Source organism: Tasmannia lanceolata, unplaced genomic scaffold (genome assembly GCF_043159265.1).
Source record: "Tasmannia lanceolata isolate RefF3 unplaced genomic scaffold, GAP_Taslan_0.1 ptg000020l, whole genome shotgun sequence".
Taxonomy (NCBI): Eukaryota; Viridiplantae; Streptophyta; class Magnoliopsida; order Canellales; family Winteraceae; genus Tasmannia; species Tasmannia lanceolata.
The window spans coordinates 32085001-32090000 of NW_027518697.1; positions in this window are offsets into that span (position 1 = coordinate 32085001).

Here is a 5000-nt window from a genome sequence, read left to right on the forward strand (position 1 = left end):
CCCCGGTAGGTACGCGTGTGCCCCGTAGTGCACGTTTCGCAGATCTCCCCGCATGTCCCGCCCCTATATGTAATACTTACTTACTTACTTACTTTCTTTCTTGCTTGCTTGCTTGCTTGCAATGGTTGGGAGTGCCCGGCATGCCCCGCTGCAGAGACCAAGGGCGCAATGACTTGGCACCGCGGATGCCGGGACTCCGGCACTTCCCGTGGCACTGATGGTTGGTTCCAAAGACAAAAGGCCGTGCAAGGCCACCGCACCGCGGATGATTTTGCTCGTGCTGGCGCCGTTGTGTGGCCAAAGAACATGCGCGAATGCTCGTGTCGGAAGGGTTGGTGTCCTGGCCCCGTCGGGTGTCACGAATGCTCGGTTGCGAAGACCATGGGACCAAAGCCATGGCACGTCGGATGATGGCTCCAGCTGGCGCCCCGGCACTTTCTGTGGCATTGATGCTCTGTTTCAAAGACAAACGTGCGCAGGGCCAGGGGACCGCGGATGACTGCTCGTGCTGGCCCCGTTGGGCGGCATTGATGGTCGGTTGCAAAGAAAATGCGCGATTGCTCGTGTCGGGGCCTGGCAAGCCAAGGCCAAGCGAGCCATGGCAACGCGGATGATGGCTCCAGCTGGCGCCCCGGCACTTTCTGTGGCATTGATGCTCGGTTTCAAAGACAAACGTGCGCAGGGCCAGGGGACCGCGGATGACTGCTCGTGCTGGCCCCGTTGGGCGGCATTGATGGTGTGTTGCAGAGAGCATGTGCGATTGCAAGTGTCGGCCGGGTTTGGGTTCCCTTGGGCTTTCGGGCGCCTTGGACGCTGTCTTGCGAAGACCATGGGCACAAGGCCCCGTCCTGGCCCCTTGTTCGATTCGCTCTCGTCTTGCGCTTGCTTCCAAGGTCCTCCATGACCTTCCCCATGGCCTTGCTAGATCCCCCCCATGACGCATGACCTCTGTCCGTTGATTGGTTTTGAGTGCACACCATGCCCGGCTTGGCACCGTGTTGTCGCGTGAGTGGCATTTGGATCGTGCATGGTGGTGGGCTACCTGCCAATGCGCACAAGCCTCGCACACTAGCCTTGCGCACGAGCCTTGCACAAAAGCCTTGGACACAAGCCTTGCGCACAAGCCATGCATACAAGCCTGGCTCACAAGCCTTGGGCACTGGCCCATCGCACTAGCCTTGCACACAAGCCTTGCGAACTAGCCTTGGGCACGAGCCTTGCGCACTAGCCTTGGGCACTAGCCTTGCACACAACCCTTGGGCACTAGCCTTGCGCACCAGCCTTGCCCACAAGCCTTGCACAGCAGCCTTGCACACTAGCCTTGCATACAAGCCTTGCACACTAGCCTTGCACCCAGGCCTTGCTCACTAGCCTTGGGCACTAGCCTTGCGCACTAGCCTTGGGCACTAGCCTTGCACACAGACCTTGGGCACGCAGGCCTTGCACGCTAGGCATGCTTGGGCAAGCAGCTCCCGCAACAAGTCGGCGGGTGTAGGCATGGTTGGGCGCAGATCCCGCATCGTCTCGTCGCGTCTGGGCGCAAACCCGTCGCGTCTCGTTGCGTCTTCAGAAGTCGTCGCTAACAGCACCTTTGGTTGCCACTGGTGGTTAGGCGGGTTGGTTGCGCAAACCCTATAGGAGGGTGGCATGCTGCGGGGCGCTGGAATGCGCAGGTTTAGGGCGTTTTTGCCCGGATAGGCACTGGAATGTGCTGGTTTTGGGCGTTTTTGCCTGGACAGGCTAAGGAATGGGCATGCTTTGGGCGTTTTTGCCCGGATAGGCACTGGAATGGGCTGGTTTTGGGCGTTTTTGCCTGGATAGGCTAAGGAATGGGGCATGCTTTGGGCGTTTTTGCCCGGGCAGGCACTGGAATGCCTGGCCTTGGCTGGGCATTGCTGGGTTGGGCTCCCTTGGCCTTTCAGGCGCCTTGGATGCTGTCTTGTGAAGACCATGGGCACAAGGCCATGGCATATAGTGAGGAATGGACCACGGTTGCCAGGGCTAGGCATATAGTGAGGAATGGACCACGGTTGCCAAGGTTGCGCAAGTTTTGGGCATTTTTTGCCCGGATATGCCCAAGTATGCCCCGATAGGCCCGTTAGGCCCCGGTATGAACGCATATGCCCGGATAGACTCGGTATGCCTTGGGATACATGCGAATGCCCCGATAGGCTTGGTACGCCCCGATATGCGCACGTGTGCCCCAGTAGGGCTCGGTATGCCCCGGTATGTACGCGTGTGCCCTGATAGGCCCGGTATGCCCCGATATGCACACGTGTGCCCCAATAGGGGTCGGTATGGCCCGGTAGGTACGCGTGTGCCCCGTAGTGCACGTTTCGCAGAACTCCCCGCATGTCCCGCCCCTATATGTAATACTTACTTACTTACTTACTTTCTTTCTTGCTTGCTTGCTTGCTTGCAATGGTTGGGAGTGCCCGGCATGCCCCGCTGCAGAGACCAAGGGCGCAATGACTTGGCACCGCGGATGCCGGGACTCCGGCACTTCCCGTGGCACTGATGGTTGGTTCCAAAGACAAAAGGCCGTGCAAGGCCACCGCACCGCTGATGATTTTGCTCGTGCTGGCGCCGTTGTGTGGCCAAAGAACATGCGCGAATGCTCGTGTCGGAAGGGTTGGTGTCCTGGCCCCGTCGGGTGTCACGAATGCTCGGTTGCGAAGACCATGGGACCAAAGCCATGGCACGTCGGATGATGGCTCCAGCTGGCGCCCGGGCACTTTCTGTGGCATTGATGCTCGGTTTCAAAGACAAACGTGCGCAGGGCCAGGGGACCGCGGATGACTGCTCGTGCTGGCCTCGTTGGGCGGCATTGATGGTCGGTTGCAAAGAAAATGCGCGATTGCTCGTGTCGGGGACTGGCAAGCCAAGGCCAAGCGAGCCATGGCAACGCGGATGATGGCTCCAGCTGGCGCCCCGGCACTTTCTGTGGCATTGATGCTCGGTTTCAAAGACAAACGTGCGCAGGGCCAGGGGACCGCGGATGACTGCTCGTGCTGGCCTCGTTGGGCAGCATTGATGGTCGGTTGCAAAGAAAATGCGCGATTGCTCCTGTCGGGGACTGGCAAGCCAAGGCCAAGCGAGCCATAGCAACGCGGATGATGGCTCCAGCTGGCGCCCCGGCACTTTCTGTGGCATTGATGCTCGGTTTCAAAGACAAACGTGCGCAGGGCCAGGGGACCGCCGATGACTGCTCGTGCTGGCCTCGTTGGGCAGCATTGATGGTCGGTTGCAAAGAAAATGCGCGATTGCTCCTGTCGGGGACTGGCAAGCCAAGGCCAAGCGAGCCATGGCAACGCGGATGATTGCTCCAGCTGGCGCCCCGGCACTTTCTGTGGCATTGATGCTCGGTTTCAAAGACAAACGTGCGCAGGGCCAGGGGACCGCGGATGACTGCTCGTGCTGGCCTCGTTGGGCGGCATTGATGGTCGGTTGCAAAGAAAATGCGCGATTGCTCGTGTCAGGGACTGGCAAGCCAAGGCCAAGCGAGCCATGGCAACGCGGATGATGGCTCCAGCTGGCGCCCCGGCACTTTCTGTGGCATTGATGCTCGGTTTCAAAGACAAACGTGCGCAGGGCTAGGGGACCGCGGATGACTGCTCGTGCTGGCCCCGTTGGGCGGCATTGATGGTGTGTTGCAGAGAGCATGTGCGATTGCAAGTGTCGGCCGGGTTTGGGTTCCCTTGGGCTTTCGGGCGCCTTGGACGCAGTCTTGCGAAGACCATGGGCACAAGGCCCCGTCCTGGCCCCTTGTTCGATTCGCTCTCGTCTTGCGCTTGCTTCCAAGGTCCTCCATGACCTTCCCCATGGCCTTGCTAGATCCCCCCCATGACGCATGACCTCTGTCCGTTGATTGGTTTTGAGTGCACACCATGCCCGGCTTGGCACCGTGTTGTCGCTTGAGTGGCATTTGGATCGTGCATGGTGGTGGGCTACCTGCCAATGCGCACAAGCCTTGCACACTAGCCTTGCGCACGAGCCTTGCACAAAAGCCTTGGACACAAGCCTTGCGCACAAGCCATGCACACAAGCCTTGCACACAAGCCATGCATACAAGCCTTGCTCACAAGCCTTGGGCACTGGCCCATCGCACTAGCCTTGCACACAAGCCTTGCGCACTAGCCTTGGGCACGAGCCTTGCGCACTAGCCTTGGGCACTAGCCTTGCACACAACCCTTGGGCACTAGCCTTGCGCACCAGCCTTGCCCACAAGCCTTGCACACCAGCCTTGCACACTAGCCTTGCATACAAGCCTTGCACACTAGCCTTGCACACAGGCCTTGCTCACTAGCCTTGGGCACTAGCCTTGCGCACTAGCCTTGGGCACTAGCCTTGCACACAGACCTTGGGCACTAGCCTTGCGCACTAGCCTTGCCCACGAGCCTTGCACACTAGCCTTGCACGCAGGCCTCGCAAGGTAGGCATGCTTGGGCGAGCAGCTCCCGCAGCAAGTCGGCGGGTGTAGGCATGGCTGGGCGCAGATCCCGCATCGTCTCGTCGCGTCTGGGCGCAAACCCGTCGCGTCTCGTTGCGTCTTCAGAAGTCGTCGCTAACAGCACCTTTGGTTGCCACTGGTGGTTAGGCGGGTTGGTTGCGCAAACCCTATAGGAGGGTGGCATGCTGCGGGGCGCTGGAATGCGCAGGTTTAGGGCGTTTTTGCCCGGATAGGCACTGGAATGTGCTGGTTTTGGGCGTTTTTGCCTGGATAGGCTAAGGAATGGGCATGCTTTGGGCGTTTTTGCCCGGATAGGCACTGGAATGGGCTGGTTTTGGGCGTTTTTGCCTGGATAGGCTAAGGAATGGGGCATGCTTTGGGCGTTTTTCCCCGGGTAGGCACTGGAATGCCTGGCCGTGGCTGGGCATTGCTGGGTTGGGCTCCCTTGGCCTTTCAGGCGCCTTGGATGCTGTCTTGTGAAGACCATGGGCACAAGGCCATGGCATATAGTGGGGAATGGACCATGGTTGCCAAGGTTAGGCAATATAGT